Source organism: Hyperolius riggenbachi, chromosome 1 (genome assembly GCF_040937935.1).
Source record: "Hyperolius riggenbachi isolate aHypRig1 chromosome 1, aHypRig1.pri, whole genome shotgun sequence".
Classification (NCBI taxonomy): domain Eukaryota; kingdom Metazoa; phylum Chordata; class Amphibia; order Anura; family Hyperoliidae; genus Hyperolius; species Hyperolius riggenbachi.
The window spans coordinates 85,497,525-85,512,671 of record NC_090646.1 but is presented as its reverse complement, the minus strand read 5'-3'; the positions used below and the strand labels follow the sequence as shown (position 1 = coordinate 85,512,671).

Sequence of the window (15,147 nt, the reverse complement as noted above, 5' to 3'; positions counted from 1 at the left end):
AATGCTCAGGCCTTGAATCCAATTTGTGTTATGAGCACTTTTCCCAGAGGAAACAGATCATCTTATTCATTTAAAGGAAACTAGAGCTAACAAATAATATAAGTTTACATACCTGGGGCTTCCTCCAGCCACATCCGCACGGATCGCTCCCACGCCGCCGTCCTCAGCCTGGAGAGATAAGTAGAGGACGCACTTCTCTTGCATCAGACTGGCCGTGGCTGGCTGAAGTTACGGGACCCGGTACCGGAGCAGGAGAAGGCTGAGGATGGCGGTGTGGGAGCGATCCTTGCAGATGGGGCTGGAGGAAGCTCCAGGTATGTATAAAACTTGTATTATTCATCAGCTCTGGGACACTTTAAAGACAACTTGAGGTGGGTTTTAAGAACCCTATAAGGACACAGGGGCTGGTTGTGCATACTATCACCAGCCTCTGTTACTATACTGTGCCCCCCCCCCCCCCAGGCCCCCTCTGTGCTCTGCTGTCCCCCATAAATCAAACCACCGTGCTAGTGACACACAGCGTGACGATAGCAGGCTGCTTACATGCAGACCGTCACTCTCCGCCACTCCCCCGCCTCCTCTTTAGCGCCACTCCCTGCCTACGTCCCCCCTCCCACCTTTGTAAGCTGATTGGAAGGAAGGGACGCAGGCGGGGAGTGGCAGTTTTACTTTATGGGGGGCAGCAGAGCGCAGGGGAGGGGGGGGGGGGGACAGTATAGTAACAGAGGCTGGTGATTATATGAAGAACCAGCCTCTGTGTGCTAATAGGTTTCTTAAAACCAACGTCAGGTTCTCTTTAAAAACACCTGAATTGAAAGGGATATGTAGGCTAATATGTTTATTTCCTTTTATCGGTGCACATTGCCTAGCTGACCTGCTGATCCTTTGCCTCTAATACTTTTAGCCATAGACCCTGAACAAGCATGCAGCAGATCAGGTGTTTCTTTGGGTGCAGCCATAGGCACTCACTGACTAATTTGGTCAGAGGCCAAATGATGATAATAATATATCAGCCACCAAATTACACAAGCAGATAAATGATTAGGTAGCCAGCAGGACTCCGGGCAACTGGTATTGCTTCAAAGGAAATAAATATGGCAGCCACTATATGCTTCTCACTTCAGGTGTACTTTATTAAAGGATACCCGAACTGAAATGTGACATAATGAGATAGACATGTGTATGTACAGTGCCTACCACACAAATAACTATGCTGTGTTCCTTTTTTTCTTTCTCTGCCTGAAAGAGTTAAATATCAGGTATGTAAGTGGCTGACTACACTTCCTGTAGTCACAGGAAGTGACTACAGTGTGACCCTCACTGATAAGAAATTCCCATTTTTATCTCTTTCCTATTCTCAGAAGCCATTTTCTGCTAGGAAAGTGTTTTATAGTTGGAATTTCTTATCAGTGAGGGTCACACTGTAGTCACTTCCTGTCTGAGTCAGGACTGAGTCAGCCACTTACATACCTGATATTTAACTCTTTCAGACAGAGAAAGAAAAAAAGGAACACAGCCTAGTTATTTGTGTGCTAGGCACTGTACATACACATGTCTGTCTCATTATGTCACATTTCAGTTCGGGTATCCTTTAAGGTCTGCCATGGCTGTTTTCCCCTTTTAGACCATGCCAGTGTTCTGATTCTTTTTTCTTTTTCCAGTTAAAACAAAACTATTGTAGGAGTAATATGGAAGCTTCCAATTTCATGACTTTTAAAAGTGCCAGTTGCCTTGCTGTCTAGCTGCCTGTTGTAAGTGAATCAGAGTCCTCTTTTACACTCGTGCAAATAGCCCGCTGCAGAAGAGCCACAACACACCAAAGCCCCTTTCACATTACCCTGTGACAGAGTGCGCCGACAGGATAATGAGCAAAAGCCCGCCCCCTGTTCAGTGACATACTCCCTGCTGGACAAGAAGTACGTCACTGGGATTCGCACTGGTCGCACGCTGCACCACGCCTCGTTGTTCACACTCTGGGTCGCCATAGACTTGCATTACTGCATAATCCATGCAATAGGCACAGATCATGCGGTAACGCACAGGTGACTTTGCGGCAGGTAAGTGGCGAGTTAACTACTTCCGTCGCAGCATGTTGCATGCCATTAAGCATGAAAGTCTCTATAGACATTTATTGACTTTTGGTAGAAAAAACTTACCACAACACTATAGTACAAAAGGGCCCTCAAAATGCAGCAGCTATGTATGTGATCCCAATGCAGGAGCCTAGTCCTGGCTTTTATGTTAATTAGTTGGTTTTTCTTGAGGAAGGTTCCCATAGGGACCTGAAATATTGGGTTTCCATCAATGAATACATTTTTTTTTTAATTGTATATTTTTTTTGCTAGGGCTCCTTACTATGTGAGTTACTATGTGGCGCTGTAGCAAGACGCCACGGCACACAGGGCTCCGGCTCTTTTTCTTCTGCTGCCCTTCTCCCCCGTCGTCCACTCGTCTTTCTGAGCGGGATGGACTCCTCTCTCATCCAGGGGACACAGGCAGGCCAGGCGCCGGCAGTCACGAGCTGCCGATCGGTTCGGGATAGGGCCGCCACCCACGTGGCTGGCCGTGGATCCCCATGCACGCCCATCTCCGGCTGCTCCGCACTCCAGCAGCACCCGCCGCTGTGGCAACCCAGGACGCCCAGCTACCACGACTGGGACATGGCCGCGTGCAGGACACCTGATGCGGGCCGGAGGTCACGGGAGGCCGCTCGTTTTGGGATCGGGCTGCCACCCACGTGGCTGGCTGCGGACCCCCGTGCACGCCGCTCCTGCTTCGCCCTCCAGCGAGCCAACGCCGCTGCCAGCGACAACGGCAGGCCAGGCGCCAACGATCACGAGGGGCTGCTCGTTTTGGGATCGCCTCCCCTCCCCAGTGGGAGCCGCTCCGCTGTGCAGCCATGGAGGACCAGGCTGCCGCTGCTGAGCCTTTTATCTCAGGTAACGGGTGTGGGAGCCGCAGCCAGGAGGTCACATGGACACATCTGCCGGGTCGAGGGGCCGGAGGGAAGCACAGCAGCGGTCATTACAATCATCATCAGCCCCCTTCGCATTATCTGCTGGGGATGGGGGGGGGGGGGCGCAGGCCATGGGCTAATTTTTGCAAATCTGTGTAGGAGCTGTGGGGCTGGGACTTTTATGGACCATGTGGACTGGTTAACAACTATGGGGACGAAGGGACTCTATGTCTATCTCTCACTACATGTGGGGGGTCTGGAGGGCTGCAGGGCAGAGAGCGCCGCTCAGATTGTGGCTGGCAGCTCCGCTGGACATAGCTCTTGGACAGACCCCTCTGGTCTTTCTTGTCTTTCTCTCGTCAATGTGCAATGTGGTATATGTAAGGTATGCTCTGAGGAATGCTTATTGTTTGTCTACTGTATTGTCTACTGTAACTTGTGTAATGCATAACCTATGTTTACTGTACCATCACCGACCCTGATTGTGCCAAAAATAATTCCGGGTACAACTCACAGTTGTACTTGGCGAAATAAATCTGATTCTGATTCTAATTGTTGAAATAAGCATGCAGTGGAGTGATAACTTCTTGTGGTACTTGCAGGGCCGTTTCTTGGGCAGTGCGGGCAGGGCGACCGCACTGGGCGCAGACCAGCAAGTAGATGAAGGGGGGGCGCAAGCAGAAGGACATAACCGCTAGGGAGCTGGTGACGCGCGGTGCAGCCAAATGGAAGAAGAAAGAAGATTACCAGCGCAATCACCTTCCTTGACTCTTCCTAGGCTGCCTGTTTCAGACTTCAAGTCATCATCATGTCACCACCACGTGATGACAACTGATGTCTTGTAGCGATACTGCAGGCTGTCAGTGCGCGGCACCCATGGAGGAGTCGGCTTTCCGGGCTCTCCTCGCCTGGGTGTTTTCCTGCTTCCTCCTGGATGAGCGGCTGGTCACTAGAAAGTAGGCAGATCTACTTGTGACCTGTGGCTGTGTTTCTGTTCCTAAGGGTTCCCGAGTGCACGGGGGTGGGGGGAAGGGGGCGCAATTTTTACACCCTCGCCCTGGGTGCAATTTAGCCTAGAAACTGCCCTGGGTACTTGATACATAAAAAGTAAGGCCTCTTTCACAAGTGCAGTTCACCCTTCACAGTGATGCATCCACCGCCTGTTGACTGTTGCGATTATTCTGCTGGTTGCTTGCAGGCAGCTGCCAGCATTCGCTGCCAGCAGTAGGGTGGTCCTTGTCCACTACATTTACATCTGAGTGGATGGAGGCAGCCAATTCTTAGACATTACATGCAGTGGTTTCCTGCTGTGCAGTAACCACCCTGTGGGACAATCGCTGACATGTGTGGTTACAAATGCAGCCATTTGGTTTCATTATATAGTAACCAGTAGATGGTACTTGTGGCCTGGCAGATCAGGAGCTCAACCACATAGCAAGTGTAAATTTACTGATATTCTACTATCGGGTTGTCTGGGCGCCCAAATTTCCCTGGCGTCCTTTTTGCATGTACGTTTATTCGGCTATGGCCTTCCCTATGCTATCTTTCACACTAGCCCTCCCCTATCTATGCCTAACACTAGTCCCACCCCTCTAACTACACCTGACTATACACCACTATGATGGAGTTTGGCTATCACCGCATCTAAAGTACTTGGTAGGCATCACCATAGCTGCAAATTACGTTGCGATCTATGGTGGGGTGTTATATTCCGAATGGCCCCACCCCATAATTACCTGATTCCTCTGCGATAATTCATAGAACTCGTTGTGTTGTAAATTCTCGGAATGCTTTGATGTCTCTCTGCTAGCAGAGGATATAGAAACTGAAAGCAGAAGTCCTCTGTTATTGTCTCACACTGCCTCCTAGTGACAAGTGGCCATAAATACACATCACAGCAGTACTAATTAGTGGCAAGGAAATGCAACAAATAAGAAATAAAAAATGTGCTAAAATAAATTGACTTGGAACACTTGCAACAAGGCTCGTAATTAATTGGGCAGCAAAAGGGTTAAGGTGAAAAATTAGTAAACTTTATGAATCAACCCGATTTTTTCCATGGAGCTTCCTTTCGAGCTAAGCTTACAGCTTCGAAATGGATGAATCAAGTGCTGCATTTGATTGGTCAGTTTCCAAGCTGAATAAGCATGCATGCATTTATCATAACATTTGCATCATCTCAGAATTTTTAGCTTTTCATTGATCATCCTTACGCCTCAGTAGTGTTGCAATGGTTTTTTGATGGGAAAGTTGATAGGAAAATGATTGCCTAATTATCCAAGTAAAAGGACCCAGAGGGATCAATTTATAAAAGGCTGTTAAAGATTCAAAATAAAATGTTACTTTTAAGTGATCAAAATACAGCTGTAGTCTGTGTTTGAAGTTGCAAAAGTGATAGTGAAGAAGCAAAAATAGCTTCACCGCCTTCAGGACTGATGTCTGTTTATTTTACTCCGGCATGACAAAAACCTCTACGTTTTAACACATTTTTGTATTGGTTTGGGGCGGGGGGGGGGGGGGGGGGGGGCATGTTTGATGTTTAGTTGCGGTTTTGCTCTGACTAAAATCGAGACTGATGCCCTAGAATGGTTATTTATTTAGCTACATGCATGGGAGGCGGGGCTACATACAATATAGAGCAATATATAGCTACTAGTGACCTAAACCTGTTTAAAAACAGGCTCTAAGTCTGTCACCACTGCACACGCGCACCCACCCGGCTGCTCGGCCCGCCCCCCGGGCCCGTCCTGCATCCTGTCCCAATGGTTGTCAGTGCAAGACATGCGCAGTAGAGCAAAAGCAATGACACAGGGATAGGACGCAGGGACACTTGCCTTTTATTAGGTAGGATAGGAAGTGTTTCTGATGCTAAAACCAGGATAATTAAAGAGGGTGTGTAACAAAAAAAAATAGCCACTGGGGGGTACTTACCTTGGGAGGGGAAAGCCTCTGGATCCTAATCAGGCTTTCCTTGTCCTCTTCACCCTCCGGGATGCAGTGCTTGCAGCCCCCCAAAAATCAGCTGACAAGCTTGTTGACTGTAGCGCAGGCGCGGTAGCGGCTGAAATATTACCTTCCGCGCTCCTGCAGAGGCACAGTTGTGGATTTCCAATGGGCACCAGTGGAAATGGCTCGCGCCTGCGCAGTAGAGCGGACCCGATCCGGCTCGGCTAATTCCACCGGAGCCCATTGGAAAGCTGCTACTGCGCCTGTGCAGGACCGCGGAAGGTAAATATTTACATGGTTGCTGTTTGGGGGCTGCCAGCCCTGAATTCTGGAGGGTGAAGAGGACGGGGAAGCCTCATTAGGATCCAGAGGTAGGTACCCACCAGGGGCAGGTTTTTTTTACAGATACTCTTTATTTATCCTGGTTTCAGCATCATAAAACACCTCCTATATCTATATATTGCTGTATATTTGTAACTCTGCCCTCCCAGTGATATTTAGCCTAGGCTGTTTAGTTATGCGGATTTCTCCTCCCAGAGCATTCTGGGAGAGCAGGTAGATTTTATACTGGCTTTGAAACTCTCAGTAAACTAACATTCAGCAGAGATCACCTGACAGGACGAAATATCTTGTCACCTGTGATAAATTTCACAAATGTAAATCAGGGAGAGCAAACATTTTACATTTGGCAAACACAGACAAAATAATTTTTAAATGAATATTATTTTTTTTTAAAAAGGGCAATTTTATTCATTTTGTTATATTTACTACAGTTCCTCTTTAATGACATGTTTGCTTTAAAGTCCATCACATGCACTTCTTATATTTACCACCAGATTCCCCACCTGTGGCGAAAACCCCCCATATTTTATTCCTGCATGTAAATGTGTAACACCCACCAACAGCCATTACCCTTCAACATGTCAGATGTCTTCTGGGCACCATTGCAGAGACTGCTCGGTTGCTATGACTGATCACCATGGCAACAAGCATCACCTAATTCACTGCACACTCACCACATACACACGCACACACAGAGACACAGAGCCCTGGCTCCCAAATGCTGGTCTGCTAGCACATCCGAGCAGCCATTTCTGACACCCAGAAGACAAAAGAGAAGCAGGACACAGGTACCTTGCATGCTGCCAGCTCCTCTGATGGGAACAGGCATCTGCCTATGTATAGATCATGGTCTCTGTAGGACTGCATTAGCCAATATTGCATGCTGGAGGGTGGGAGGGGGTGAGATGGACCTACTGCTTAACATATAGATCTCTCTGCCTCTGCAGTTTATCTCAGCCTCAGTGTTCTGACATTGCATGCCAAGCAGAGCCTACAGGCAATTAGCCTCATATATGGGAATGGTTAATAATGTAACAGCAAGGATTTCCAGTGGCACGCCGCGTCCAACCACAAACAGAAATCTGCTCCCGTTTAGCTGCATACATTAAGCACATTACGCTCATTTTAATTGGGTTTTCGTCGGGTTACTCGCATACAATTGCTGTAATTCTAGGCAATGAAATCATTCTCTCACTAGCTGTAATAATAATAATACAGTATTATCTCTGTTTAAGATGGTGAGCTTATGTATTATGCATGGGCTGCTTTTATGGAATTAATATTAACAGGGGATGTGATGGATGGAGGGGGGGGGGGGGGGGGGGGGTTGCAGGCCTCGCCAGCGGTGAAGCAGTTAATAACATAAATGATTTTCTGCATTGACTGAACAGCATTGACACTGCAGATAGGTGACTGGCTGCTCCGCTGCAGTGAAAACTGTGCTGTGCACTTTGTGTGCTGCTGCTGCTGCTGTCTCTCTCTAAACCACCCCCCCCCCCCCCTCTCATTTCCACGCTGAATGGGTAACACGCCACTTCATTAAAAAGTAATGGGATTTGCTAGATGCCATTTATTTTTTTCTTGCTGTGTAAAGATTTCATGCTTGTTTGCTTAGCGGAGCTGCGAAGGGTTGGCTGGGTAAAGTGTGTTCTAATTACATAATCATTCTATTTAAGTCTGCGTTCCTGCATCTGACCTGCTCTGTTTTATGACACAGGAGTAGATTGGGGGTATTTATAGATCATGCTTCCCCGAGTGGCACAGGGACCGTTCCCGCTACTTGTTGGTGGGGGGCTAACGCACTTGGAACACCATCTTTTCCTCTGATTCAATGAATGGGCGACGATTCATAACTCTGCCCATAGTGCTATTCAGTGCGGCAGGGCTGAAGTGCCAAACACATGCCAATGCAGCAATATCCTCTCCTGGCATCAGGTCTATAACCGTAGCTGTGGCAAGCTGTACGGCTGCTAGAGGGCCCCGGGTGGAAGGGACCCTAACCTGTTTGTTGCTCTCATTTTATTGTTGTTGTTGTGACACTCCTCCCTAAAACTACCAGACACTTGAGCTTAAATCCGGTGGTTGAGTTTCCTGTATGCGTACATTTGATATAGGCACTTGTTTAAAATGGCGCAGGATAGCGTTATTAGAATATCAGTAAATTTACCAATATTCTACTACGTCATTCATATAGTAAAATATTAGTAATGTTTACCGATATTTTTCTACGCCCTAACCCCTCCCTACTCTCACACAGAACCCTCCCCTGGTGGGCGGCTAACCTTAACCCCCCCCTTCCTCCTCCGCAGGTGCCTAACCTTAACACCCCCCGGTGGGCAACTAACTTCCACCCCCCATGGGTAACTAACCTTAACCCCCCCTTGGGGGCCTAACCTTAACAGCGACATGCATCCTATTTAAAAGGACGCCCACTATAATAGCGGGTGCCTGGGTCAACCGCTATGCGGACTGTGGCTACAAATAGCGGACGTAAGCCCCAGCAACTGCTATTGTAGCAGGCCCCTTTTAAACAGTGGCTGAAAAGTGTAATGGTTAAGGGCCTCTGACATAGGCGACATGGGTTCAAATCTCAAGTCTTCCTGTTCAGTAAGCCAGCACCTATTCAGTGAGGAGACCTTGGGCAAGACTCCCTAACACTGCTACTGCCTATGGAACGCATCCTAGTGGCTGCAGCTTAAAGAGACACTGAAGCGAAAAAAAAAATTATGATATTATGATTTGTATGTGTAGTACAGCTAAGAAATAAAACATTAAGATCAGATACATCAGTCTAATTGTTTCCAGTACAGGAAGAGTTAAGAAACTCCAGTTGTTATCTCTATGCAAACAAGCCATTAACTCTCCGACTAAGTCTTAAGGTAGCCATACACTGGTCGATTTGCCATTAGATCGACCAGCTGACAGATCCCTATCTGATCGAATCTGATCAGAGAGGGATTGTATGGCTGCCTTTACTGCAAACAGATTGTGAATCGATTTCAGCCTGAAACCGATCACAATCTGTGGAGCCGCCGCTGCCGCCTGTCCCCACCCCCTCATACATTACCTGAAGCTGGCTCCGGGTCCTCTTCTCCGCGCTGCACCCCGCACCGCATCCCAGCGTACACTGTGTCACTCTGTGACCAGGAAGTTCAAATAGAGCGCCCTCTATTTGAAATTCCTGGTCACTGGAGTGACACAGGAAGTTAATGTACGCTGGGATGGAAGCAAGAGCGGTGCAGCGCGGAGAAGACGCGGAGAAGATGTCCGGGAGCCAGCGTCAGGTAATATATAACTGTATCGGTTCGGCTGCCGCTAGCGACGCACTCACTACCCGCGGGCGATCGACGGAAGTGACCCGCACGGCGCGATCGACGGACCGATCCGATTTCGGGAGGAAATCGGATCGGCGGGTGCATTAAGCGCGAACGATTGGCAGCAGATTCGATCCCAGTGATCGAATCTGCTGTCAAATCGGCGGCAAATCGGGCCAGTGTATGGCCAGCTTTAGTCGTGGAGAGGGCTGTTATCTGACTTTTATTATCTCAACTGTAAGTGAACTGTTTACTTTTTCTCTGCTAGAGGAGAGGTCATTACTTCACAGACTGCTCTGAAAGACTCATTTTGAATGCTGAGTGTTGTGTAATCTGCACATAATATAGAATGATGCAATGTTAGAAAAAACACTATATACCTGAAAATAAAAGTATGAGAATATTTTCTTTTCTGCTAATCTTCTAGTAATTATTCATAGTACACAACCAATTCACTATATCATATTTTTTTTTCGCTTCAGTGTCTCTTTAAGTGCTTTGAGACCTCCAGGAGAAAAGCGCGATATAAATGTTATTTGTCTAAACAGGACGGCTCCTGCGCCAATTTCAACTGCTCCGTCCTAGATATTATTTTATAATGGTGGTCACTGTATGCTTTGTATACCTAGGTATACTGTGCATTGCTGCATTCACTTGTCCTCATGGTGGTAGGTGAATGGAGAACACCATTGCTTAGTTGTGGTTAGAGCTGTGGCCCAAACAAAGTATTGCAAATAAAGATTTGTAGTTCTGTCTCTGCATTGCAAACTCTACCATAGCCATCTTAGCTTCTCTATTGCTTCTTATTTGGTCCTTGTAAATGTCTCTTTTACACAAGGGCTACCTACAAGCAGTGTACTCACTGCCTGACAACTGCTGTCGTGTACCGGCTGGGGTGCTTATTATTGCTCAGTGGGGGCAGTGAAGAGGGGGCATCCCAGCCATATTTAGATACTCCAGGATGCAGTCTCTTGCAGCTGAGTACCATCACAGTGCTACAAATGCTGCCATTCAGTTGCATTGAACTGCAGTCGGAAGGATCTTACTGGCCGAGAGACCTAAGGCTGAACTGCCCAGCAAGCGTACAGTCCAGCCGCCCATGTGAAGGAGGCCTAACAGTGTCGCTGTGTCGTGACCAGTCACCCCATGATAATTCACGCTACTTTCTACTCCCTACAAATGTCCTTAAAGTAAACCCTTAATTGGATAAAAAACCGAGTTTAACTTACCTGGGGCTTCTACCAGCCCCCTGCATCTGCCCTGTGCCTGCGCCGTCACCGAGGGATCCACCAGTCCCCTGCAGAGCCCCTCTTTTGGCCGGGCGACTCAGCCTTATGATTAAGGTTCCCTTCAACCACGTAAGTACCAGTGGTCTCTGCCCCCTAAAGGATCAGAGACCGCCGGTACAAGGAACGGTGGAATAACTACGAATACAGACGGATCGTCGCACATACCCATCGCAATCGCCATCCACGCGGCACGCCTGGAACCTCAGCCACCGACTCTGCCGTCTCTATGACAGCAGAGTTCCTGTGAGCCGGTCAGGAGCCGCTTTCATTGGCTCCTGACCCTGCCTATCAATGTAGGCCATTGGGAGTTGCTTACGTTAATAGACAGGGTCAGGAGACGACAGAGCGATTGAGAACGTGCAGCGTTTGTGTATTGAAATCTATGCCCTGGCAGCCAGATAGCCATCAAAACAGGGCGTAGATTTCAATCAGCGTGGTCCTTAACTAGTTAATATGAACAGGTTGTCTTTGATTTTTTTTTCTTTCATGGGCATTTTATTAATGTCAACATCAGAGGCGGCCTTTGGGGGGTGCAAGTGGGGCAATCGCCTCAGGCCCCACACCTGAAGAAGGCCCCGCACCCTCTCCCGCGGGAGAAAAGGAATACATTTCTAATGTAAAAGGGGGTATCAGCTACGTACTGATTGGGATGAAGTTCAATTCTTGGTTACGGTTTCTCTTTAACCCTCCCCGTTATGTCTCACAAACTAGAGGCCTGTGCGGGTCTAATTTTTCTGATCCGCACCCGACGGGCATCCCCACTACCTGCACCTGACCCGCAACCCGCTTTTTGGTGAATCGGGTGCCCGCACCCGACCCCCAGGCCTCAAGACCCACTTTTTTCATTTTATTATAAAATATACATTAGTAGTCTCACTGGAAGGCTGTAAAGTAGGTGAAACCTATTTTTATACACAAACCAAAGCCAAAGAAGCATTTAAGATCTTTTTTTTTTCTTTTGACTAAATTATGACTAAATTATCTCATACTTGCTTGCTTTCAATACCCGAGACTCGACCCGCACCCACAGGCCGCTACCCGCAACCCGACCCGCAATCCGATTACAATCAAAACGGGTACCCGAACCCGACCTGCAATTCGGGTAACCCGCGGGTCCCCAACCCAATGCAGGCCTCTATCACAAACCCCCACCCCACCACATCACCAAGGTCACATCCCCAGCGTCTACACCTATTTCACGTTAACACAGAACAACCAACCTCAAATAGGAGAGGAGGCCCTTGCCACCACTAGTTGTCCACATACAATTCTTTTTAGATATGTTTTGCAGTCCGTACACCTTCATCCAGGCACTTGAAGACTCAGAATCTGCATAATAACTTCAATTTGTTAGCCTGTTGCTGAAGTAAGAATGCCTAGGAGTATCCTTCAATCACCAGTTACAAGGCTTCAGTGAAGAAACACCTTCTAGAACAGGAAAAAGTGTTTAGTTGAAGCTTCCTTAAAGGGAACTCGAAGTGAGAAGAATATGGAGGCTGCCATATTTATTTCCTTTTAAACAATACCAGTTGCCTGGCAACCCTGCTGATCTATTTGGCTGCAGTAGTGCCTGAATAACACCAGAAACAATTATTGACAGATAATTATTGTCAGAAACACTTGATCTGCATGCTTGTTCAAGGTCTTTGGCTAAAAGTATTAGAGGCAAAGGATCAGCAGGACAGCCAGGCAACTGGTTTTGTTTAACAGGAAATAAATATGGCAGCCTCCATATATCTTTTGCTTCAGGTGCCCTTTAATCTCTCTTTTTCAGTACTTCATTTGACAGGTTAGATATACGGAATGTTTAAAGGGTCAGAGTTATGATAAGGTGAATGGTCAGGGTGAGTGTTATGCCACGTACACACATGCGACAACGATCGTTCGTTGAGAACGACGAACAAACTTTTAATTGATGAAAGAACGACCTAAGTAAAGATAGTTTTAAAAGGTGTGTAACGATCTGATCGTTAGAACGAACGTTACATCACGTAAAGCAACTATTGCGCCTGCGCATAAAAATGAGAAGTTTCACAGAGAAATAGTGAAATGCGCATGTCAAGCCTAGTACGAACGACCGTTTCCAACGATGTACTACTTTTGCAAACGATCGTCGTTGGTTAAAATCCGCCGAGACAGAACTTTCTTTTGTAGCGATTTGGCTCGTTCGTCGTTTGCCTTAATAGTCGGTGGTTGGTTTTTTTAACGATCGACGTTGGTAAAGATCGGGGAACGATCGTTACAAACGACTATATTCGCATGTGTGTACGCACCTTTAGGCTTTAAGCATTGAATGGGTCAATGGTAGCCATAGGATTTAGGACAAGGCTAATAATCTTCAGTAACAGCTGCTTAAGTTAGCTAGTGAAGTTACTGACTACTATGTCACACTGGTAGCAACTTGCAGCTACTAAATTGTAGTTGCATAGGCTTTTAAAAACAGCATGTTTTAAAATGATTAGTACTTGAAGAGGCATTGGTTGCTATGGTGATATGACTTATTTTGTAAATGTTAAACTTGTCCTCTACCCATCTGGCCTCCGAAGGCTTCCAACTGTTCTTTAGTATGACAGGTAACTTGCTGCTGACTTTTAAGAATCAGATACACCTTACTGTCGGTGACACGTGAGAAACAGTAAATTATATGAGAATAACCATAAGGATATTCATTATAAGCAGCACTGTACTCAAGGTCTTAGGACTGGTTCAGATGTGCGGTTCTGCGACGTTAAAAAATGGTCTTGGCGTTTAACGCTGTCCATTCAGATAAACGTGCTGATCGTTAAAGAGTAGCTGTTAGGTATAAGGTCTCAGAGAAAAAAAACACATATATCAGTAGCTAAATATTGGCTGTACTTACATTACATATGCATTTCACTGTCCACGTTTGGATTTCACAGAATTTTTATATAGTATTTGCAGAGAATGATGCTCCTGACAGCTCATGGCAGGTTTCATGTTTGTCTGTCTCCTATGAAGCCAATTGTGTCGTCATGTCCTCCCTGCTTCCTGATGATTCGAATCACAAAAATGATCCTAATGGACAACACTACTGTGCAGTGAATATTAATTAACCATGTGGCTAGGAACAATAGCGAACTCATGCAGTATACTCTGCCCTGTGATTTTTCAGTGCTGTGAGCTGGACTGCATTACAAGCTGCTGTAACATGAGCCTGTAACTTCTCACTAGCAGCCGAGGGGAGGGCCCCAGAATGCTTTGCAGTATGGTATGCGGCCTCTCATCCTTTTTAAGGGCTTGGGAATAACAGCCTTGCTGTTCAGCACACATCAAAAGTAAGAGAGATTTTTAACTTCAGTATTGCCTTTTTGGCTTCCTTCTTAACTGTTTAACACAGGAGAATAGAGGTTTAAATTAGCTTTTGCAGCCTGACAGTTACTCTTTAACCAGTTGTAACGATTGCGGAATTGTTTCCGTGGTCAGCGCACAAGATGTGCGCTGACACTGCGGAAATCCTCCACAAGCGTGTAATTTACAGAACCCAGCTATGGTGCAATGCACCTGTAGAGGGAAATTTCCACCGGCAGATGGAGCTGTGGAGTGCAGAGGAACACAGCCTCTGCCCTGCCACAGATGCCACATGGGAATTGCACGAGTTGAAGCAATGCAGGGCAAGATAGCCCTTAAAGAAAGAGAGAGCACAGAAACAGAATGTATGTGTGTCCACCAATCTAGTCGCTACCCAGCGATGGTGAACACACAACAACGGAACCGAAGTGGGAACGCAATCGCAAGAGTGGCAATTGCCAATAGTGACACAAGACCGAATCAGACAGAGCACAAGTGTAGCAAGAAAGACATAGCAAATAACAATGATCAGAACGTCAAAGAAAATAACAAACGCTAGCTAAACGCGAACTCCGCACTCATTTGCAACAGCGAATGCGTTAAAGACATGATCACCACGTGTTAGGCACCCAGTGTTTAGCATGCCACCCTAACTAACCAATGTGACACAAACACGAAAATAGAGAACGCGAACGCTTGCTAAACGGTTACCTCACCGAGCCTACAGCAAGCGTTCGTACCAGACAAGACAGAGAGAAGGAGTAGCCAGCAGCAAGCGCAGCTCTGGCCTACACTCCCAGACAGAGTACAGAAGGAACCACCGCCACTACCGCTAGGGCGAATGCGATCCAGACAGACAAACAGATGGAGCAACCAGTAGCAACTGCTGCTCTGGCTTGCACCCCTACAGACAGAACGGTTTCCTGTCGACCGCCGCTGGCGACAAGACAATCGCAACAGATAGACAGTTATAAGGCAAAACAGATAATAC

At 47.0% G+C, this 15,147-nt stretch overlaps 1 protein-coding gene across 1 annotated transcript in view; it reads left to right on the top strand.

Annotated features, from left to right (window-relative positions):
• Positions 1 to 6,868: 6,868 nt before the first annotated feature.
• Positions 6,869 to 15,147, top strand: part of LOC137563527 (NELL2-interacting cell ontogeny regulator 1-like) — a 50,395-nt gene continuing 42,116 nt past the window's right edge. Inside the window, exon 1 of the mRNA XM_068276108.1 lies at positions 6,869 to 7,032. The gene's annotated coding sequence lies outside the window, so the exon portion shown is untranslated. The remainder of the gene's footprint in view (positions 7,033 to 15,147) is intronic.